This window comes from Arvicanthis niloticus, chromosome 30, assembly GCF_011762505.2.
Source record: "Arvicanthis niloticus isolate mArvNil1 chromosome 30, mArvNil1.pat.X, whole genome shotgun sequence".
NCBI lineage: Eukaryota > Metazoa > Chordata > Mammalia > Rodentia > Muridae > Arvicanthis > Arvicanthis niloticus.
The window spans coordinates 12,657,250-12,682,734 of NC_133438.1; the positions used below are offsets into that span (position 1 = coordinate 12,657,250).

The 25,485-nt window shown below is 38.8% G+C and overlaps 1 protein-coding gene and 1 pseudogene across 3 annotated transcripts in view; one reads left to right on the forward strand and one right to left on the reverse strand.

Moving 5' to 3' along the window:
* The window catches only part of Nkain2 (sodium/potassium transporting ATPase interacting 2), a 978,239-nt gene that overhangs the window by 837,524 nt on the left and 115,230 nt on the right, over positions 1–25,485 (forward strand). The gene's annotated exons all lie outside the window — the stretch shown is intronic.
* LOC143440538 (nucleoside diphosphate kinase B pseudogene) lies at positions 8,252–8,692 on the reverse strand (annotated as a pseudogene).

Genomic DNA, 25,485 nt, shown 5'->3' on the forward strand with positions numbered 1-25,485 from the left:
GTGGTATTACCTCTGCAGGTGTGTGTGTGTGTGTGTGTGTGTGTGTGTGTGTGTGTGTGTGTGTCTGTCTGTCTGTCTGTCTGTCTGTCTGTGTGGTGATCAGAGTATTCAAATATCCTGTACCACTTCTACCAAGAGGCCATTGAAATTAAGCTTTCATCTCTATCGACCAGATGGCAACCTCTGCTCCAGTCATTACACTCCTGGACCACTTGAACTTCATTTCCATTTAACCTCACTACTCTCATCTATCTCCTTTCCATCAGCACAAAATACTGCTTCCAATACTTTCTTTGTTCCCTGCCACTCCTCGATCCCTGTCCTTGCTCCCTGTCACTAATATATGAAATTCAAATTCTTTACAATTGATTTTCTAGCACTTTCCTATGAGTATTTTTGCTTGGAGAACAGACAAACAGGGGTCAATAGCAGTCTGTGCTGTTTCCACCTCTTTAACCACAGTGTCAGATTATAAAGCAATTCGTTCCTACATTGATTTGAAATTAAAAGTTCTCTTTTCTTCTGAATTATCTGAGTTCTATATATACTTCTTCAGGAAGTCAGCTTTGACTAGATAAGGGTCAGGGAACGTTGTGCATTTAACAGAAGTTTGATATACTTGCTTTTCTATGCCAAGATCATATCTGCATTGGTATCAAGTAAGACTTTCCATCATCACCTGACTAGCTCCATCATCAACAAATATCGCCAAGAAATGAAAGCTTAAACCAATTATGCAAAAACAAATTCAATGTACTTTCTAACGGTTTCTTTATTAACTATGGGCCATGAAGAAATAATAGCATTCCCTTTACCCTCCCCTGCTTCTTTCTGATCTGTGGTGAACCAATTCATAGACATCAATGAGCAAAAGACAGATTATTTTGGCATTGACATGTTCAAGGATTTGTTATTTAGATAAAACTGAACATAATTATGTGTCTATCATTTTATTGAAGAAACATAAAATAACCACTGCTATAAAATGTGTTACTATGTTAATGCATTTGCCTGCATTGGGAAATAACAGGTTTAAATCAATGATAGTAAGCTGTAACTCATTAATTCATCAAACAATAATATTGCATTATTTAATTTTGAAGACTATTTTCCTAAGCAATAAAAAGTAGACTGGAATTAATAAAAAAAATATCTTGCTATTCTTTTTTCAAATGTCTACATAAATAACTTCAGGGTTTATAGATAACAAAGTATTCTTTGAAAAATATTTCTCAGGGAAGAACTCTCCGTATCTTTCCTCCATATAGTAATCCAAAAATAAATATGAATCCTATGAATCCATGTGAAGTAGACAAGAATTGAAACATTTTAACAGCTTCTGTCTTATAGAAACTAAGTTGAATGTGATGTTGACTACAGTGATGAGCCATATATTGATCATTTTATCTGAAGATGTCAGTTATATAATATTGGCTCCTGTATTTGCAGCTATAAATCTATATGTTTGATGTTATTATGGTATTAAACAGCAAACCTGTCATTTAGAGCACTGAGTATAATCTGAGCTCATCACAGTTCTCCACATCATAATGCAGGTCTTTAAAAAAAGTCTGTCTGCTGGGGTTGAGAAACAGCTCATCAATTAAAAGCATCTGTGCTCTTGCAGAGGCCCTGAGTTAGGTTTCTACATAGCAATTTCTAACCAGTAAATCTAGCAGAGAGGTCCCAACACCCTCTTCTACTGTCTGTGAACACTATGGATACACATACAAGGTGCTCATACATACTTGGGGGCAAACATTTATACACATGAAATAAGGATAAAAATATTTTTAAAATGTAAGTCTTGATCTAGTCTTACCCTTTGCACTGAGTTTGTACCTCAAATCACAGAGCTACAGAAATCAAAGATTTGGAAGGGTGGGGAGCAGTCTTTGTGTTTAAATGTTAATCAAATGATTTATAAGTTTGGTAATGCTCAATAACAAGATGCCCATACAATCAGAAATGTAACCCAATACCCAAACTAGATATATCAACTATCTTTGACTGGCAGAGACATGTGAACATCCGCCTCCATGTTCCTCCCCCATCCTCTCATCTCCTAGCTCCTCTGCTCCTTCTGCTCCTCCTCTCCTTACTCCTCCTCTTCCTCTCAGTACTCCTCCCACCTTAGCTCCTCCTACATATCACCCTTCCTGTTAAAATAAAACTTTTCTCTCAAAATACAATTAGAGCATAACTATACCAATTTGTATCAGTAAGGTACAAGATAAACCTAATACCCAGTCTGTCATTTTGTTGACAAACCTGAACCTCTGTCATCTCTCCTAACTAAAAGACTTAATTCTGAACCTGGCTTTTATCTTGGCTTTAGAATGAATGTCAGCTGAAAACCATCCTCTCAAATCTTTTCTCTCAAAGTAAATAGCCAGGATTGGCTATGAGACTATAAGTCTTCAACTCCAACAGAAATCCAGAATGACTGAATTAACTGAAATTATTGGAAGCACAAAGCATAGCTTCTAAAACTTAGCCAATTTATAGAGACTGCTGAACACCTGGACAGTCTCTATACTACAAAACGTTGGAGCATCCAACCTTCAGCCTTCTGGCCCAGGATCATCTGACAGACCTAGTGATGCAGAATTATTAAGGACTGATTACTCTGTCTTGGCAGATATAATCAGTCAACAATTCTGCAAGTGTGTCCTTTTCTGGACAATGATTTGTCTGTAGATGAAAAGAGGCAATTCTTGCCTAGTGGCTGTCTCATCACAACTGGAGTAACACCAAAGATGCTCAATTTCTTCTTAGAATCCAAGACAGGAATCTGGCAGGAACAGACAGGTCTCTAATCAAAATGAACATTAATACAGAAATGTTTGTAACGTCAATTCTGTGGACTTCTGACGTTTTGAAAAACCAACTATCCATGTAAGGCAATGTGGACTGTTGTCTGTTAACTCCTCTCAGCTATTTCTAAATGAAATATAGAAAACACCCTAACAATAAACTCAGAGCCATGAGTTTGCTATAGGCCCTTAACTCACAGGCTAACCATCTCAAATCAGTTAGAAAAGTAAAAGAAGGAATGGGTCTAAGCCTTGTATTCCTAAATGTGTTATATAGGCACAATGCCTATAAGAGTAACAATGTTAATCTCACTTTTATATCAATAAGAAACTTTTACCAATGGAAACCTTAAATTTGAAATCAAAGTAAATTTTGTAACATTTAATAAATTATAACTTCAACTTAATAACAATTATACAGTTTTCTACCAATAGGTTGTGGCTATGCAATAAATCCTAGTGATTTCTCCCTGTTCCAACAAATCCACTATTTTTCCCTAGAAAGACAACCCAATATTAACCACCTCAGTCCCCAAGCCCAGTGAATAGGGGTGCCGACTCTTCATTAACTTCTTCAAGCTGATTATGGGCATTGAGATATTAGAAGATGGGAGAGGGGAAGAGTAAATTGATAAGCCTCTGATGCTGTCTTCACTGCATCCAGCTGGAATTCCAGGACATGAGAGGTTCGAACAGGTCTGCTCAGCTTGCTTGATGAGTAGATACACCAAGGCTATGTATTCTGCAATATACAATTCTCAAAACAAATTTTAGTATCAAGATAATTGTTTGTTTGAATTCTGGAATCTAGTCTTCTAGTGGTCTGCCTCTATTATGTCTAATCCATAGAATTCTGGGAGTTTCTATGAGGATATGCTCCCACCATCCTCCCATTCCTGCCTCCCTGCTCTCAAATTCTCCAACACTAGGGAATCGAAACTTTCAGGCACCAAGGCCTTCTACTTCCACTGATGCCTGACAAGGCCACCCTCAACTACCTATACAGGTGAAGCCATGAGTCCCTCCCTTTGTGTTCTCGGGCTGGAGGTTTTAAAATGGCTACTCCAGCTTGTTTCTTAGGACCATTTGCTTGAAAAATTGTTTTCCAGCCTTTTACTCTAAGGTAGTGTCTGTCTTTGTCACTGAGGTGGGTTACCTGTATGCAGCAAAATACTGAGTCCTGTTTACATATCCAGTCTGTTAGCCTATGTCTTTTAATTGGAGAATTGAGTCCATTGATGTTAAGAGATATTAAGGAACAGTGACTGTTGCTTCCTGTTATTTTTGTTATTAGAGGTGGAATTATCTTTGTGTGGCTATCTCCTTTTGGATTTGTTGGAAGAGGATTATTTTCTTGCTCTTTCTAGGGTATAATTTTCCTTCTTGTATTGGAGCTTTCCCACTATTATCCTTTGTAATGCTGAGTTTGTGGAAAGATATTGTGTAAATTTTGTTTTGTTGTGGAATATCTTGGTTTCTCCATCTATGGTAATGGAGAGTTTTGCTGGGTATAGTAGCCTGGGCTGGCATTTGTGTTCTCTTAGGATCTGTATGACATCTGTCCAGCATCTTATTGCTTTTATAGTATTTGGTGAGAAATCTGGTGTAATTCTGATAGGTCTGCCTTTATATGTTACTTGGCCTTTTTTTCTTACTACATTTAATATTTTTTCTTTGTTTTGTACATTTGGTGTTTTGATTATTATGTAATGGGAGGTATTTCTTTTCTGGTCTAGTCTATTTGGCGTTCTATACGCTTCTTTTATGTTTATAGGCATTTCGTTCTTTAGATTAGGGAAGTTTTCTTCTATAATTTTGTTGAAGATATTTATTGGCCCATTAAGTTGGGAATCTTCACTCTCTTCTATACCTATTATTTTTACGTTTGGTCTTCTCATTGTGTCCTGGATTTCCTGGATGTTTTGTATTTAGAACTTTTTGCATTTTGTGTTTTCTTTGACAGTTGTGTCAATATTTTCTATGGTATCTTCTGCACCTGAGATTCTCTCTTCTATCTCTTGTATTCTGTTGGTGATGCTTGCATCTATGACTCCTGATCTTTTTCCTAGGTTTTCTATCTCCAGGGTAGTCTCCCTTGTTTTTACTTCCATTTTTATGTCCTGGATAGTTTTGTTCAAGTCCTTCACCTGTTTGGTTGTGTTCTCTTGTAATACTTCAAAGGATTTTTGTGTTTCCTCTTTAAGGGCTTCTACCTGTTTACCTGTGTTCTCCTCAAATTTTTTGAGAGTGTTATTTATGTCCTTCTTAAAGCCCTCTATCATCATCATTAGAAGTGATTTTAAATCTGAATCTTGCTTTCCTGGTGATATGAGGAATTCAGGACTTTCTAGTTTGGGAGTACTAGGTTCTAATGATGCCAAGTACCCTGGGTTGCTGATGCTTTTGTTCTTGCGATTGCCTTTTGTCATCTGGATCTCCTTAGTGCTACCTGCACTCACTGTCTCTGACTGGAGTCTGTCTTTCCTATTATCTTGGTTGTTTCAGAACTCTGTGGGGTGGGTGTTAGTACGGGGGTTAGATCTGGGGCTCAAGATCTGCTCAGTGCTTAAGTGCAGAGTAGAAGGAACCAGTGCTCTGGGCCAGCCAGGAGTGAATTTCTGGGTTCCAGTGGGTTCTAGTTACTCCCTGCTTGGGGCGTGTGTTGCTGTCTCCTTACCTAAGATACTGCCTGGGTTTGAGCTCCTGGGAGGCCTACTTCCTCTGGGTTTTGTGAGATTGGGTGCAGAGCTGCCGCCACCCAGGGTCTGCTCAGTGCTTGAGCCCAGACTAAAAGAAGGAGCAGTCTTTTTTTTTTTTTTTTTTTTTTTTTTTACATGCACAACATGTGTTCTGCCCTCCAGAATGTAAGAGAAAGTTAACCAAGTATCTCAAGATGACGAAGGAAACCATGTTGCTGAAATATAGCCCAACCTCTCAACACTTAACTCTCCCTAGGGAGATGGGAAATAAGGGACTGGGGAAGGAGGCAGAGGTGTGGGAAGGAGGCAGAAGAAGTCCCAGTTGAGAACTGAAGGATACAGGCTTATCTGGGATAATAAGTGAAGAGGAGAGAAAAGGAAAGGCAGGTGGTTTGAAAAACAACAGTCTGGCAATTGGGGTGAGGACATGCAGAGAAAATGGCCATGAGAAGCTATTGCCATCCAGAATGCTGGCATGAGCATAACTTACCCTATCCCTCAATCTCCATTAATTATGCATCTTCTCCTAAGGACTAAGGGAAAGCATATAGGAGGTTTCAAAGGAAGCCGCTGATAGAAATAAAGAAATACGGCATCCATGTCAACCCTACCTATTTCCAAACTTTTATTTTAAAATCTCTAACTTAAAGTATTTATAGAATTAGCATTGTCATAAAAGTCAGTGCCTTAAAGCAATTTCATTTAATCTCCTTTTTATGTAACCCTATCCTGCTACTTGATGCCATGCCTCCGGGTATTTTAGGCATTTGGTTAAAAGTATGTATCTGCCTTATATGGGTTGCCTTATACTTAATATATGGCACTTAATTAAACCACTAGATATGTGTGTCTGTAACCCTTTACTGAGCTTTTTTTTTTTTTTTTTTTTTTTTTTTTTTGGCAATGCATAATGAACCAATGTGTGCAACAATACCCACAAAGCACTGTCCTGGTACGTGTGGTGAGAATGAAGAGTGGCTAAAGCTTACTCAGGTAGCCACCGAAATAAAGCCATTGCAATCAAGCACTCTATAAAGCAGTGTTGTGTTCTTCCATCATTAACTATGTGTCCCATCCCTTTCAATTCCATATCAGTAACACGGGCAGTGTTATTCACTGACTGGAACTAACAGCAGTAAATTAGCACCAGCTGACAGGGAGATGTATGCCTGATGCACTTTATGTTTTCCCATTGAATCGACTTATTATTGCTGTTCCTGCTTTGCAACATGACTTCCCTAGAAAGTGCTTCTTTCTTTAGTCCCTCTGTTGGAAACAGGCAACATCTTGAAGCCAGCAGCTGCTCCCAAACAAAACAGGTAGAGGGGCAGAAAAGGCTTTTGGATCCATAACAATAAGCACATCATGACACAATTACAGTAAGACTCCCTAGTGACCTGTCCACATTCTGGTGCCATATGGCTATTATTGGTACCAGAAATGTCTAGGCAGGAGCCATACTTTAATCTGGCCACTTTCTGCTGTATTTCTGATAGCAAAAAATTGATCTTTTTATCCAGGAAATTAACATGAATATTTACTGGCTGAGAAAAAGCTATATTTGTACAGCTAGCCAGGTGTGCCAGAATATTTAAAATATAAATATTTTTATATTTTATTTTAGCCAAAAATATATAAATATATAGGTGAATAGAAGTTTTTGCTTCTTTTGTTATACATCTGTTAAAGTTGGTTTGTTGTTCTTTACACACCAGTAGTATTTTCACAATTAGTAATATATAATATAATGCAATATGTATACATGTAATGTCATATATCTTTCAAGCTCATTCCCTTTCTTTGTTGAATTGCAATATTTTAATGGTGCATAGGAATACTGTTTGGTGTTTCTTTTAATGCCTCTATTTGATTTTGACTAAATTGACAAAATGTACCCCCACTAGTGCCTTCTACTCAGAAAAGAGGGAAAAATTGATTTTTAGTGTGAATAATACTGTGCTTCACTTAGGATTAAAAACTGACTCTTCACCTTTGTGCCACAAAATAATTTAGATGACAAGATTTAGGACAAACAGACATGTCAGAGAAGTGGATAACCCTGGAATCGAAGCTTTTTAAACATACCAAGAATTTTCTTTGTTGCAAATCTTGTCTACTGTGACAATATAATACATTTCAGAATAATGCTACACTTTCACCTACTTTGAAAGTATTTCCTGTGAAACTTATGTGCAGGTTTGACTTCTGAGAACACTTAAGGATGAAATATTGTCCTGTACATTCACAAAATAGGGTGGCGCTATCCCAAGAACAAGAGACTGAATAAATAACCAAACAGAATAACTGACTATGTCTGATCTAAAGCACAAAACCAGGATAATGCTGGGGAACCTGGTGACATGACAGAATATTTAATTCCATTAAAAAAAAATTTCATTTAAGAATGACCTGTAAGAAAAAGTAACAAAGCAAACTACTAAAATGGGAGGAGTCAACAAACAGAGAGGATCAAGTGGAAAGAGGATCACACATAAATGTGAATTTTCTCTTTCCCACACCTACCTCCAAGAACCTTGAGACTCTGTGATTCTACGTGTACCTCAAGATTTCTTTTTTTCCCCCAGTTCCAAAGTCTTCATTGTTTTAGAAAAGATGATCCATCCAGTCAGTGGGATGAAGAGCTGTGTCCAGGAACTCACCAATAGTGCTGAAAAGGACTCTGGATTCTCCACATTTACTCAGACACCCGGTCATGGGCACCGGGTTCCCATAGACTTATAGTTGGTCAGTTAGTTCTTCAGGCTTAAACCGTAGACCGACCTCTTTCTCAGCACTCTCCACTGAATTGCTGCCACAATGATGTTCCTGACAACCTGAATGCAGAAATCCCCACGAATGGTGCCTCTCTCCCAGCATCACTCGGCCTGTTTTCACCACATTGAGCCTCTCCCACATCATGGCCACCACGGGCCCTGAGCTCATGTACTTCACCAGCCCCGGGAAGAAAGGACGGTCTTTCAGGTCAGTGTACTGCTGCTTCAGGTGTTCTTGAGAAGCCCGAAGAAACTTCATGCCCACCAGGCAGAACCCCTTCTGCTGGAATCATTTGATGATCCTGCCCACCAGGCCATGCTGCATGCCATCTGGCCTGAGGGCAATGAAGGTACACTCGAGGTTGGCCATGGTCCGAAAGCCAGTGGGTCGGCTGGTGTCTGGGATGAGTGATGGAAGCAAAAGGATTTCTTGTATTCAAGATAGATCAGAGGCTTTCCTCTTCCCTCCCATTGGTATTGCTGTAGAGCAGGCTCCCTGGGAAATTTTCCCAGCAGCAAGACAAAGTATCAACCCCCGGTTTTACTGTAAGATCTACTCGCTGAAATCTCTTTGACATATTAATGACTTATTGAAAGTCATAGGGCAAGCAGCTCATGATTTCATGTGCTTGACTTTATACATGAACAGCAAAAGTAAGATGATCAGTTTTTTTGAAGAAAAAAATAACTAACAAATGCTTTATAGGGTGAAAAGATTGACTTCAAGCTACTCGGATGACCTGCTTAGAAGGTGTAAGGACAGAGGCTTTCTGATCACTGTGTCCCTTCTTATGCGTGTGGATTTCAAACAAGCTGTTTAGTATGTGCTTCAGTAAACAGAGCACACTACACATGGTGTCCACTATACTGACTCAGCTCATGACCTGCAGCCAATAACAACGGCCACTATGAATGAGAAATCATAATATGAATTGGTTTTCTCCCATGGTTTGGTTTAAATTGGGAAAGACTTTTTAAAATGAAAGCACAGTGTAAGTGCTTAAGATCTGACAGTCAAAACATGCAACTTGAGCTTCTGCAAAACTCTAACTCTTAAACTGACCAAAATACAGGATCTGGTTTATCAGAGTATAATGTAATAAATGTGCCAAAATGGTAATAGGATACGATGTGGAGATCACAGAGAAGAAGCAAAAAAAAAAAAAAAAAAGAAAAAAAGAAAAGAAAAGAAAAAAAAGAAAAAAGAAAAAGTTCATGTGTCAAGAAACATAATTCAGTTAATTAGATGACATGTTCTAGTTTAATCCTTGGTTAGTTACACAATAGGTTCCTAATCTAATAATATTTAGATGCTGAGGTTTTAATTCCTAATTTAGCTCATTGTCATCTTCTTCATACTCACAGTTTAGACATGTATGCCCCTTTGTCCTACCAAAACTTCTCAGGATGGTAAACATCATGACAATGTCATCCATGGGTAGCAAAATGCTTTCATGAATTCAAAAAGAAAAAAAAAAAAAAAAAAAAAAACAGATACACAGGATGTCAGACCTCAGACCATAGGATAGAAGGCCTTCGATTATTATTAAGAGGACTTAGGCTAATTTTCCTAACCTATATTATTTCCATAAACAGAATTTTACTGCTCTGTAAGGCATTCAGTAAGGTCTCTGTTGTTTATTAGATCAGTAAAAGATGTATTATCCGATGCACTTGCTTTTGGAAGAACTTTGGGTTTCACAAGGTTCTATCCTGAAAACTCCTGCATCTGAAACACTGGTACAGCCCAGACTTATTCCCCACCTCTGTGATTGGTACAATTACTAAGCCAGAGTCACCACTCATGCACTCTGTACTTGCAACTTCTATTTGATGAGGATGAGCCATCAATGGCTTGATTAAACCTACAGCTCTGGCAGATGGACCTATACCGCCATAGTTGTAGTTCCCTCAGTTATCGTCTTTGTGGCTCCAGCACTCATCTCAGGAAGTCCTATGGTATCTTGAAGAGGAGAAAGATGAAACCTGAGTTTTATTCAAGAGAGTCTGCGGTGTGGGTACTTGAAGGAATTGTGTGATGAAAAAGCTATTAGCCTCTTAAGTCTAGGGTGCCATTTAGAATTTTGAAGCTACTACGCTTCATCATAAAATTGACCTTTTTAATTTTTTATGTCAGGAATTTCCACTAAAAGTTTTCACATTTTTTTTTAAGTAAAGCTTCTGGGAGAATATGAAAGGCTTGAAAGGAAGCCACAAGAGGCTACAGTACCCTGAAGAAAAGCTGAAATCAGCTCCACTTGAATATAAAACATCACACCATGAAATAGCCTGTGCTTAATTTTTAAATAATTGGTGTCATTAAATAACACAACAATGACATAGAAAACACCAGTCCTGTATAAGAAGTAGGCTGGCAGTGCATCTTAGATTTACAGCCAACTTGCAGTCTTGCAGGATAATTGCTTTGCTCTCTAGGGGAAAAAAAAGGTCCTTTTCTTATGACTTTGGATTATCATTTCTGTGCTGTAATCATCTTAATGTGATCATAATTTACGTGATGTACTTTTCAATGCTGTATCAGATTTGCCATTTTAATTTCCCTATCCAACCCCAATAATTTAGTTGAGGGCAAAATTCCATTGTCAATAGAGAAAAAGGAGGGGGCCGGCATTTAAGGACAGGAGACTTAACACAGAAGGTCATGATACTCATTTATTCAGTCCATAGGTTTGTGTCTTCCAAGAATGACACAGAATGTGCTGCAGGAGGGTGCACAAGACAGTATAGGAAGGAGGTTGAAGGCTAAATTACTTAGTGTCCAGGTTCAAAATTTTTATTACTGGCTATAGTGCCTTGGACAAATTAACCATTTTGTTTTTAGTTTTGGTTTGGGTTTGGGTTTTGGTTTTTATTTCCCTGTCTGTAAAGTAGGATGGCAATCGTTTTAGTGGAGATTATATGCCCATTTCAAAATTCAGTAGTTTAAGGTGACAATTTATTAAGTGTTCCTGATTGTGGTGGTTTGAATATTCTTGGCCCAGGGAGTGGCACTCTTTGGAGGTGTGGCCTTGTTGGAGTAGGTGTGGTCTTGTTGGAGGAAGTATGTCACTGTGGGCGTGGACTTGGAGACTCTCCTCTTGGCTGCCTAGAAGCTAATCTTCTGTCTGCCTTTGGATGAAGATGTAGAACTCTCAGCTACTCCAGTACCATGTCTGCCTAAACACTGCTGTGCTCCCTGCCTTGATGATTAAATGTTGTCCTTTACAAGAGTTGTCTTGGTCACGGTATCTGTTCACAACACTAAAATCCTACCCCTATCTTTCTAGTGGTTTAGGAAATCTCAACTATGTGGGTATGGGTTAAAGAGCTCAGTCAGATGACATAGAATCATTTGGATAAGGCAGGTAAGAAGAGTGGAAAATGCTACGTGATCAGAAGCTCTCAGCTGGACCGTGATCAGAGTGCTTACATGAGGCTACTACACGCATCTCATAAGCTAGAAGCTAGTTTAGAGTTGGGAAAGCATCCTCAAAATTTTATTCTTCGGTATCTAAGTGTCAAAGTTTCTGTAACCTACCTTTGTAGTTCATGGGATTAGAAACCAAATCTCATCCTGGAAATAGGAAGTGCAAGATGATATTGTTGAAAAACACACGAAAGGGAGGATATCACTTCTATCTACTATTACAGTGCCTCACAAGATCTATAGGAGGGTAATCAAGGTAAATAATTCTTAGCCCATATTTACAATTCCACTTGGTCACACAGCATATTGTCCTAAAGAGCCTAGGATACTCTTCTCTGCCTCCTGGTTTCTTTATCTGCTATATAACAACAACAGTATATGTTATTTTTTTGTATTTCAAAACTATCTTTTTTAACATATGCCATCTCTTGCAGACCAGGAAAATAAGTATTTATCAATTTATTCTGTGGGTTTTGGTAAATGTGTAATTGTCTCCGCTTATTTTCAGTCATTGACTTTCGCAACATATTTGATGTAAAAGTACTTCTGCATATGGTTTAGTCCCAGATAACCTTTCTCTGTGTAATTTCTTTCATAGGCCACTACCTCTGTGAAGATTGCTTACGACATGAGGAAACTCATAGTGAATGGGTCACTTCCAGTCCTGCATAACATCCTTATATAGTGATGAAAGATCACTCACTATGTTTTCAACATTTAAAATGCTGCTCAAAGCTAAAGCTTAGAATTCTTATCTTAAATATCAGAAACCTTGGAAAAATTATAAACAAACGGAAAATGTGCTTTTTTCTTCACCCATTGTGCAAGCTAAGCAAAATTAATTTCTTTGCATATAACAAATACTAAACGATGTATGTATTTGTAAGGTTGACTCATTGATAGGTTTGTAATTCCACATTTTGGTGTCTATGATAAACCCCATTCTTAATATTCTCATTAGCGTATTCAAACTCTTCAATCTAATCAGTGTTCTACAGATGAATATTACCATAGTTAGATATAACGATAGCCTAATTAGATAAATTCAATGGAAGCCACAAGACAAAATAACCTAAGCATTAAATAACTTAATAGGAATTCATTAGGATGTGGGAAGAACATTTCAAAATATGCTTCCCTAAAAATTAACATTGCTTACATTCACTTGAACTTGTTATAATTTTCTCTTTATTTTTGAGAATTTCCTGGATTATATACAATAAAATACATCTACCTCTCATCTCACACCTTTAACTCCCCTTATACCTCCCCTAACATGCATTCTTCCAACTTCGTATCACTTATTTTTAACTATATAACTCAATGCATCTAGTTAGTGCCAAATGCTCATGGGTATGGAGCTACACCCTAGAGCCCTTTCTATGCCAGAGTTTGTGTCAGCTTGCTTTTGTTCAGGCCTGGTTCAGGTAGCCATGGTTGCTGTGAGTTCATGAGTACAATAGCCATGGCATGTCCAGAAAACAGCAATTCATGGTTCTCCTCCCTATCTTCCTGTTCTCAGGTTCTTTTCACTTCCACTTCCAAGATGCTTGATAAGCCTTGTTTGCACAGGAATTAATATTGATACACCACCTATGGCTGAGCACAGAGTCTCTTTTCTTTCAGCATTTCGACCACTTATTCATTTCTCTATTGACTGGTAACCACTGGAAAAAGAACTTTCTTTAACCAAGGATGAAAGCAACTCAGATCTATGAATACAGACATAAATATCTAAAAAGAAATTTGACAATGTGACCCCAGGACTTAATGCTGGAAGCCAGCTCTGGAGTTCTGGTTCTTTCTTGAAAGAGTGTCTGCTTGAGCAAGATTTAGTCTTGCAAAAAAATTAGTGTTGCTTTTTAATATTAAAATGTTTGCCTATCTTTACTCTAAGTCATTTTGCAGTGGTAGCTGGCCTTCCTGTTTCAATTCCTCTAAGGTCAGAAACTGCATTCTCTAGCATTTAGCACCTCATTGTAACACAATGGGGGATTAGGTAAAGTAGCCTTTCTTCTTATCTCCTCAGAAACTCCACTGCTCAGATTGGGAGTTTGTGTAATTCCCACTCTGCTAGTGAAAGTCACAAGAAGAAAAAGGGACATTTTGAAAAGTCATTTTAATCTTCATGTCTAAGTTCTTCTCCCAAAAAATTCTCTCCTCCAAATGAAGACCCCCATACTCGGGAGACCCTTCCTCAAATCTCAGGAAATCACGACCACCCAAAGATCACAAGAAACCATACCTGGATGCAATCAGCAGAGGTTTATAAGGGAAAAGAGCTGGCAGCCAGCGGTCTGACCATGTACTCTCGCAGGAGTAGGGTCCGACCTCCGTCACCCAGTCTGAGGAAGGTTTTAAAAGGAAAAACCACAAACCAGGGTAGTGGGAAGGGGTGAGGGGTTGCCAAGGATACATAACATAAGAATAGCGAAACATTCCAGAGAAACCCACCCTGAAAGGTTAATAGCCATGGAAATTACTCAGTACAATCATTTTTCTCAAAAATGTGGTCTTACCATGTCACTGTCCCCTATACCGTCATTACAAAATATTTCTCACTTCCTCCAGTCACAGCCCCACCTAGATAGCTTGTATTTTTTATGGTCAGGAATGTGTCTTCCTGCCTTGGGCCTCTCCCACCCATAGGTGGGCCTACTGCTTGAGGCTTGAGGAATATAATTCATCCAGCAAGTGTCCTGGGGTATGAAGGCCTGAAATCTTATTTTCAGTTCCTCGTTCTGGAATCTGCACTTTTCTGCCCAGGTCTAAGGGCAAAGAAATCTACACATATTTCATAAAATGGCCTTTATGATTTTTCACTCTACACAAACATTCTCCCTCTGGTCTCTTTGTCTTCAGCACTTATATGTCTTTCAAAATACATGATCACAGATAAAAAGTTCACCATGAGTTCACACATAAATTCAAATCATAAACTGAATAAGAAGTTTCCAACAGAGAATGCTTACAGGTTTTCATTAAGACTTGTTAGTTATCTAGTTAAACATTAACTTTCTTTCACTGGCTCCACATGTTTATGGAAAGTTAAAAACCATAGCTTTGTGATTACATTATCATTAAACTTTTGAATAGATAAACCCAGTCACTATTTTGTCTCCTGTCCTTGCACCTACAATAAATCGTTAGTTCCCTTTTATGACCTTTGGTTAATTGTTTACAACCTCTTGGAATGTGTTCCAAGTTGTAGATGCCTACTTTCTATCTCAGAAACAGTTAACTGGTGACACTTAAAGAGTGGTAGAGTCCTCATGGCAGTTTTTGTCAGAGAGGACATTAATAGCAGTCTTATTATAAAGGACTTAATAATTACTAGTATAATTTTAGGAATTCTTAAAGGATCATCATTAAGAATTAAGACATTATCTATTTGTCTGCATAAAATCACTACAAGACAGTACATCTTTGTTGATCTGCAGAAAAAAGTCCCAAAGGTTGGATAATAACATATACATCATATACATCATATACATATACATATACATATACACAGCAAGGATCTTTCCTAAAATTTAGTCCCTTTGCCCTTGCCTAGAGGACCTTATCCACTGCAGTTTTACAGTCCATGGTGAAACTATCTCAGGAAGATCACCTGCTAGTTTTTAGCCTCTCCCAGATGGCTCCTGGCAGCTTATTATAGAGTGAAAAATTATAAAGACCATTTTATGAAATATGTAGACTTTTTCTTTGCCCTTTGACCTGGGCAGAAAAATGCAAGTTCCAGAAAGCGGAACTGAATGTAAGATTTTCACTACCCCAGGACACATTCCAGGTGAAGGACATTGCCCCTGAATCAGAGGACACTTGCTGGATTACATTCCTCAAGCCTCAGGCAGCAGGCCCACCTGTGGGTGTGGGGGTGGCCCCAAAGCAGGAAGACACATTCCTGACCATAAAAAATACAAGCCATCTAGGTGGGGCTGTGACTGGAGGAAGTGAGAAATATTTTGTAATGATGGTATAGAGGACAGTGATATGGTAAAACCACATTTTTGAGAAGAATGAATGTGTAGAGTGATTTTCTCATGACTCTAGGTCATTTGGGCTAGATTCCTCTGAAATGTTCCACAGTTCTTGGTTACCCCTCCCTCCCTTGGTCTTCCCAGTGCTATGTTCAAAAAATTTAAAACAACCAATCATGTGTAACCGCGCAAAAATGCAACCATTCACGTGTAACTGCACGAAAATGCCTTCCTTTCCCCACCCCATGCTATAAAAGACCCCTTAGCCTCGCCACTCAAGGCCAAACCTTGCTCTTCAGAGAGAGAGCTTGTGGTTTGACCACCGGCCAATTTCCCTAATAAAGCCTCTGCTGAGTGCATCCAGGTATGGTTTCTTGTGATCTTTGGGTGGTCTTGATTTCTTGAGACTTGAGGAAGGGTCTCCCGAGTATGGGGGTCTTCATTATAACCTTCAAAGCCAGGAACTTTTGTCTAGAATTATAGTATTAAGCATAAAATCCCTTCTGTGTAGCAGTTTTAAAACCAAATTCAAAAGCTTTTGTTCATATTGATACATACATACATATATACATACCTACATATGATTTTTCCTCTTTGTTTAAAAATACTTTGATATAATTTTTAAATGAAGTATCACAATATTATACAAACCAAATAAATGGAAAAATCACCAATTAACAAGAGTAGACTTACTTCCTGTAATCGGTCATCTATGATGCTGGCTGAATCACAGTTTCTTAGAATTGAGGGAAAAAAAATAAGGGCATGGCAATAGACAGAAACAATATAGTTTTTCTAGCTAATAAAATAGTTTCTAACTACTCATATTTTCATGTGTATTGCTCCTTTGTGTCATTAGTTTTGAATTATGAGTGGACAGGGATAGAAATATCTTCCTAAATTGTCATCCACCTTACTTTTTAAGACCAGGACTCTCATTCAACATAATACTTACCCATTCAAACAAACAGTATAGCCAGAATTCCAAGAAACGATCTTATTTGTGTTTTCCAAGGGCTAGGATCACAGGTTTATACTGTGACACCAACCATTTTACATAATGCTTAGAATATGGATTTAGGCCCTTATAGTTGCATTGCTGTTACTGTACTGTCTGAGACAAAACAAATTGTGTACTGCTTTTTTCTTTTTTTTAAAGTCATGCTTTGAAACCATTACCAATTCTATCATAAAAATAGTTCTTATATTTTTGGAAATTATTATGTAGCCTTAATACAGATGTCAAATATTTTAAGCATAGTTTGGAACTAGGATTCCCTCTATCCTGTCTTTTTAATTTCAGCTTGATATTTGTGATGACCTATGGCTCTCACTAGAGATATATAAATGCTCAAAGACCTTGGACATGCCTAAAGCTTAAACTCATTGGTGTGTTTAAAAGATTTTTCCCCAGACTCAGCTCTTAAGCACTAACTGCTCTTCCAAAGGTCCTGAATTCAGTTTTCAGCAACAACATGGTGACTCACAACCATCTAATGGGATCTTATGCCCTCTTCTGGTGTGACTGAAGATATCTACAGTATATATATATATAAGTATATATATATATATATATATATATACTTATATATATATATATTCTTTAAAAGGAAGGAAGAAAGGAAGAGAGGGAGGGAAGGAGAGAAGGAGGGAAGGAGGGAAGGAGGGAAGGAGGGAAGGAGGGAAGAGGAGGGGGAGGGAGAGAGAGAGAGAGAACACAATTTGTTTTGTTTAAAAAAAAGTCTTCCTCAGAAAAGAGTTTTGAATTGGGCAATATTTAACAGGCAGAAACTATACATTTGAGTACTGCTACATATACACACTTGTCTGTATATCAATATACATGATGAAATGACAAAGAACAGAATTTAGACATGGGAATCATCCAGAAATGCATCATGATTCTTTTTGAATATTTGATTTTTATTTTCCATAGAGATAAATATATTCTGAATTTCATGAAATCCCCAACCTCATAAATCTCATTGATACAAAAGTTCAACTTTTTTCTTGTGGCATGCGTGCACTGACAAAGTATAAAGATAGACACAGAAAGATTGGCAATGACCTGAATGACTGCCAAGCAATGGGAATTACCTTCTTGGGTCTCATATCTTACAAGCTTGAACAGCCAAAAGAATTCTTCCCCAAACTCTTCTTTCTTTTCTTTCACAATGGCACTTCTTTGTGTACATTATAGGATTTTCGGAAAGAATCAAAATAAGGCAATGTGTAGCCACAGACGCATGGAGGCGAAAGGGAGGGAGGCATGGTTTTATGAAGCTCATCTCTATCCTTCATATTAATCATACTTCCCATTCCCTTGGCTCAGTGCTACGTTTACCCTTTTCTCCTTGACTCAGCAGTTGCTTGTTAGCTTCCTGGGGATTGTGAGGTGCAAGATTTCTAAATCTAAACTGGTACACAAATGCCCTTACATCAGTCATCTTGTCTCTGTGCCCAAAGACCAACTTTCTTTAGTGATTAAAAAATGTTAAGTGGCCCTGAGATGATAGGAAAACCACTTCAATGCTGTGTGGCCAGGTTTCTAAACTAAATATTCCTTGTAAAATGTGTGTCTTCTTGGAGTTAAGTTTGCCCCACTACTCTATTCTGTAACACTGGCATTTGAAATTGAATTGGAAATAAGCTCAGGGGGCTTAGAAGTCATCTTGAGCTCACACACCAGAGAGCAAATGTTGCAGGCAGGAAAAGAACCTTACTGCCTGTTTGCATTGTTCTGCTGGGTTTATTTAAATTGAGATTTCTTTTCCCCAGTTCTATCTGTCAGGAAGGTCATAAACCTTTCTTAAATGTATTATCCCCAAACAACAAAAACCAGCAATCTGGAAATACCCAATGATCCTTCGAGACTGACTCTGACTGACTTTCCTGTGGGAATCTTTAAAATCAGATAAGTCACATCCTCCAAAGACAAACTAGCTAAAATAAGGAGCAAGTTATTCTATGAGACTATGTCTCACAGACCTCTGAAACAATCATCATCTGTGAGCCAAGTACAGGTGGACATGTAGCTTCCATCTCTACCTTGGACAACTTTAGAAGCCGTCAACTTATAATGAGTTTGTATAGTAGATATTTTCTATTTTGTTGGGTTTCTTAATCCAAATACTTACTGGTTTTCCTACAATTCTTTAACAACTATATCAGCCCTTATATCCAACTGTACTTTAATCTGTGGTGCCACAGAGAAGGGGCAGATCCCAGAAGGTTTCACCAGCTTCACCAGCACCTCTGACAAGTGTGGAGAAAGGGGAGAGTCAGTTTCTTCAACTGAAGAGTGACAGGCCAACAGCACAGCTCTAATACCACTGTAAGTAGATAAGCTATCACTCAAAAATATACACATGGGACATCACTAAGAGCAAAATTTATCAAAAATATCTCAGGAAAAATCTGAAGTATATACTTATTCAATGCAATGTAGAAAAAACACAAAAATTATTTTTGTCTCATTTAAAATTTTTCATAGAATATATTTTTCCCTTCCACAACTGGCCAGGTCTTCCCCACTTCCATAACCACCCAACATATCTCTCTCTCTCTCTCTCTCTCTCTCTCTCTCTCTCTCTCTCTCTCTCGCTCTCTCGCTCTCTCGCTCTCGCTCTCGCTCTCGCTCTCTCTCTCCTCCTGGGAATGAGTCCTGCCTTGGATTTATTTTGTGCTACATTCATAGTTATCTGAGGGCATATATAGCCCAGGCCTTGAATTGTACACCTGATTGGTAATATTATTAGCCCAACTTTAGAGATAGAAAACTGAAGCTTGGGTGGATTCTTAGCTAGAGTTCTACAGTTCTACGTCAAATCCAAGGTTGCTAATATCTTAACAACTTTGCTATAAGTTGAAAGACAGCTTATAGAACAATCTTCTATCCTGACTGAAATCTGAGTCCATAACAATGTCATTGCCCTGTGGAGTGTCAAAGGGGAAAGGGGAGTAATAAGACATCTAGACAAAGAAAACTAAGGAAGCTACATAATGTGACAAGTTCAAAAAGGATGCAAACTCAGAGAGATGAACCCAAGAATAAGGGTTAGTGGGAAGTAGAAAAAAGGAGTCTCAATATATAGAAAGTGTTATAGAGAAGAAAGGAATTAGTGGGAGCTAAAATAGCAAAATGACTTCCCTGTGCTATTTGCCTGAGACATCAGAAGTACTCAACTAAAACTTGAAATAAAATAAAATACACTAAATGTATTAAGTAATATTTTTCTTTCTGATATTTATTTTTAAATGTCCTATTTATTAAGCAGAATAGCATTGCATAATAGAAGGAAAATCAGATTTCATGGTACATAGATGAACACAAAGGCTTAGAACGTAGAGGACATTTTTGCTGTCTCTTTTATTTAACATAGTCTCCTTTGTCTCATATAAGGAAATAGAACGAATATAGGGAGCAAAAAAAGAACTGTGTTGAATGACAGAATGAGAGGTTAAAATAATAATCACTGTGTATTTTGGAATGTCCCCTGTATATCATGCATTACAAGGAAGCAGTTTATATTACTTGATCATCTTCAAAGTGATCAGACAGCATGAGTTCACAATAATCCATACCACACCAGTGAGGAACTGAGACCTGCTAACCCTAAATTCTTTGTGCCTGAATACAGTTATCAAATAGACATGAAAACATTCAAATACACATTTTTTTTTTCATTTTATCACCACAATAAACTGCTGGTACATGTTTCTTTCCTTTGAAAGCCTGGAATTACTTCTCTTTGACCTGAACTGCCGTAGAGTGTGGTATGTACAGCTGAACATACACAAGAGAAGGACTTAGATTTTCAGATGCAAGAAAGACCATGAGGAGTTAACAGTGTAGAAAAGCTTTCAAGCAGAGACAGAAGTAGAATCTATAATCTATCAGTTCCAAACCAAATAATGGAAGAAAGTACGGCCTATTGCTTCAGATCAGGAATACTATGGTGGCAGTATTACAGAATAGAAACATATCCAGAGAACTGAGACAATAAAGAAGTTTCAGAGCCCTCATACATGAAGGATCATACATAACTCTATGCATGGCACGGGGGAAAGCTGAGTTAGTAAACCCCATACTGCAGGCATAACGACCTGAAGTTGTTCTCCAAAGTCTACCTGCAACAAAGCCATGCCTGGTGGCCTGCATTTGGAATCCCATTCCTGGATAGAGATGAAAAGATCCCTGAGGCTTACTAGCCAGAGAAGGTAGCTCCTGAAGAACCACAGACAAAGCTGTCCTCAGACCTACACAGACACACACACAGTTACACACAGAGAGAGACATACACGCATGTGAGCACATGCCTGCATGTTTCACTCTAGGTCATTGCGTGAGTGACAATATAAATAAAAGAGGCAAGATTTTATTCTGAATACAATCAAAACTTCAAAATCAAAACCATGTTAAACAAAAAAGAACAAGCACCCTATTGATACGTGAACTCAAGAGATTATTTTCTGCTTGCTTGTTAGAAGTTACCATGGGAGAAATGTCCCTTGATTGTCAGAGTTTATTGCTTATCTAGAAACTTTAAAATTAACTTGGACAGGGTTAGCTATTCCTAACACTCAGGTGTACTGTATTTTAGACATTTCCCTAGGTGTGATCTTTCTATCACTATAATTTTCTCCCCTGTGGAATGGATAAGAGACCTGAACACAGTTCTATTTAAATACTAAAATGGAGGGGACTAAATAAAGTTAAGCTTCTTTTCCTTCTAAAACAGATGAGTGTTAGGAATAGAGTCATGAACACAGCCATGAGTTATTCAACCAGAGGTAGCTATTTGATTGATAAATCAATTTGTGGGAATGTATTAAATGATTAATGAATCTGTCATATCATCCAGGACACTGGCTAATTGTTTTCAAGGTTCCAGTAAATGTAATGGCAATTAATTGCACCTGCTGTAGTCTACTTCTCTTTGGAAGTGACATGGAAGTCTAACTTCCATTTTTCACTAGTGAAAAGCCTTTTGTCTATTCTTGGGCTTTTCTCACACCTGTCTGATATAAGAAAACAATGCTTGTGTTTGGCAGGATTCTGCTTATTAATGATTACAAATGTAAAGCCTTCACAACTCTTCCTACGAAGGCAAAAGATATTTTGCAAGCTGCCTAGATAAGAAAGAAGGCAATGTGCTTACAAATCTCATTTTTATCTGAGTACAGTATACTGTGGTTCCCCAAGTCAGGCCTTGATATCACAAAAGCAATTTCAGGCAGATTGGAAGGGTTATTCCCTTCTGGGTCTCTAGCATCTGATGGGAATTTAGAGTGGAGATCCTACTCTCTGGAGACTGGAAACTTCACGAAGCAGATGGGACCTGACAGGCTATTTTCAAGACATGGAGGCTTTAAAGAAAGAAGCAGGTATGCCTGACTGAGCAACAGGAAGTTCTCATTTAAATTAGGAGAGGCAGGGATGGCAGGCAACATTTGCAATGTCACCGTACTTTGCCATCTGTCCCAGGAATCAGAAGACTGAATTAATCAGAGTGCTGAGAACTTCAGAAATAGAACTCATGTGCCTATAAACCCATAGGGCTAGGGAAGTAACTCAGTCAGTGCAGTGCTTGCCCTGTGTGGGTGAGAATCTCACTTCTAACTCCGAGAACTCAAAAAGAAAAACAAAAAACAAACAAACAAACAACAACAACAAAAACAGTGCAGACTTACTAGCCAGTGCTTGTAATGCCCAGCTGCAGAGGCAGAGACGGGTAGATTACTGAGGGTCATTGGCCAACCAGAATGGCATACATGGTGAGTGTCAAGAAAATAAGAGACTCTGCCTCTAAAGCGAGGTAGATGGCACAGAGGAACAACAGCTAAGGTTGTATTCTGTCCTCCCACACACATGTACACACAAAAACATACACGCACACACACACAAACACACACACACAGCACACACAAGAACTCAACACTATAAATATCATCTACTCCCTAAACAAGAAAAAGTTGTACTTATCATTACTTCCTTTCCATACTTCGTACATGGAGTATTCCTTTTTCTCTTTTTTTATTGGATATTTTATTTACATTTCAGATGTTATCATCCCCTTTCCCCATTTCCCCTCCCACCCAGAAACCCCCATCCCATCCCCTCCTCCTGCGTCTATGAGGATGTGCCCCCACCCACCCCCACTCCCACCTCCCCGTCCTCGAATTCCCCCACACACAGCATCTAGCCTTCATGGGACCAAGGACCTCCTCTCCCACCTATGCCCAACAAAGCCATCCTCCCCTACATATACAGCTGGAGCCATGGATCCCTCCCTATGTGCTACCAGGCTGGTGGTTTAGACCCTGGGGGCTCTGGTTGGTTGGTATTGTTGCTATTCCCAAAGGGCCACAAACCCCTTCAGCTCCTTCAGTCTTCTCTCTAACCCCTCCATTGGGAACCCCATGATCAGCTCAATGGTTAGCTGTGAGCATCTGCCTCTGTATATGTCAAGCTCTGGTAGACCTCTAAGAAGACAGACAGCTGTATCAGGCTCCTGTCAGCATGCACTTCCTGACATCCACATCAGTGTCTGCCTTTGGTGACTGCACATGGGATAGATACCCAGGTGGAGCAGTCTTGGACAGCCCCTCCTTCAATTTCTGTCCCACAGTTTGTCTTTCTATTTGCTCTCATGAGTATTTTGTTATTCCTTCTAAGAAGGACTGAATCGCCCACACTTGGTCTTCCTTCTTCATGAGCTTCATGTGGTCTGTGAGTTGTATCTTGGGTATTGCAAGCTTTTGGGCTAATATCCACTTCTCAGTGAATGCATACTATTCTTTTGTTGTTAGATTACCTCACTCAGGATAATATTTTCTAGTTCCATCCATTTGCCTAAGAATTTCATGAATTCATTATTTTTAATAGCTGAGTAATACTCCATTGTGTTAATGTACCACATTTTCTGTATCCATTCCTCTGTTGAAAGACATCTGGGTTCTTTCCAGCTTCTGGCTATTATAAATAAGGCTGCTATGAACATAGAGGAGCATATGTTCTTGTTATATGTTGGAGCATCTTCTGGGTATATGCCCAGGAGTGGTATAGCTCAGTCCTCAGGTATTCTAAAAGACAGAGTTTTCTCTTCTTGCTACTCATATGTTTGTTTTCTCACATGCTACTTTCTCTAATTTGTAGCAGCTGAGAATGAAACTCTGCTGGGACATCTACACGAAGTTTACCAACAAAGGTACCATACATCAGGGGGTTCCTGGCCTACCAACCTTCCTAAAGCAATTAGACATACCACTACCATCGCTACATGAGGTGCGCAGTCAAAGGCCATAACCTATGTTCCTAGAGGCTTCTAGACCACAGTCCAGTCCCTGACCTGACCCTTACCGTTTCCACTGAGCCTCAGCAAACTTCCACCCGCTTTGCTTTTTTACCTTGCTTTCCTTGCTCTTTATTTTTCCATCAATATATAGAAACCAAAGGAAAGTACACCTTCAAGATTATGGATGATGCTAATATTCTAGCACTAAATATTAAATAAGAAAGTTGTTCCAGTAGCCGCACCTCAAATCAGCCCATCGCTTCTTTCCCTATCCCAGAATGGGAGCATCATATCAATAAGAGCCTTTGGTTGGGCTGTCTCTTCAGTCTTTCCTACCAAGTTAATAAATTTGCTGTTTGTCCTTTCTGTTCATGAAAGTATGTTCTGGACATTATATTTAAACTCTACTGACAACAACGAACTAAAATGTGCAATTATGATATGTAGGAGGAGCTAAGTGGGAAAGAGTACTGAGAGGAAGAGATAGAACAAGGAGAGAAGATGAAGGAGAGGAGAAGCTAGGTGATGAGAGAGAGAAAGAGAGGGGGGGGCATGGAGGCAGATGTTCACATGTCCCCACCAGTCAAAGATAGTTTTTATATCTAGGTTGGGTATTGGGTTATGCTTCTGATTGAGCATTACCAAACTTATAAATCTTTTGATTAACATTTTTAAAAAATCGTATAAAAGCAAAAAGGAAAGGGGGGGCATGGGACGGGGTGTTCTAGGGAGGGGAAATGTGGAAAGGGGATGGCATCTTAAATGTAAATAAAATATTTAAAAAAAAACAAAGAAAAGTCACAGAAGTAGGGCTTAGAGTAGGGCATTTGGAATGTTTTGAAGGATGAACACCTGGGGGGGGGATTTGAGGGTGGGGAGGTGGGAGTGGGGGGGTAGGTGGGGACATATCTTCATAGAAGCATGAGGAGGGGGGTTGTGATAGGAGGTTCCTGGGTGGTGGAGGGAAGGGGGATAAGGGGATAAAATCTGAAATGTAAATAATATCTAATAAAAATAAATTTAAAAAGAAAAAAAAGAAAAAAAGAAAAATAAATAAATAAATAAAATGTGCAATTACACAGGTGCTGCAGCACCAGATACCAGTATCATTAGGATCATGTATTACTTTATGACAAGACTTGGAGGTTCAGGACCCAGGTTTTAGATAATGTGCTGAGTTCAGAGTTCTGTCCATACCTGCTGTGCTCTGATTTAGGAATTACAGTTTTTCCATCTCAGGTTCCTTAGCATGCTCGTATTCATGCCTCTAGAGAACCTTGGTCTAGGCCCAGGGCTCTGGTGGGCATGGGATCAGTGGGAGGGGCTCCAGTTACAATACAGGGCTGGACCAGCCTCAGACATCCAGCTGTGTCGATTATCTGTACCAGATGACATTCAGTGGGCATCATGCTTGTATTTCTCAAATGCTCAGGATAGGGTCAAGGAGGATCCATGGTCACTTAGTAATCAGAAACATATTTTGACCTCT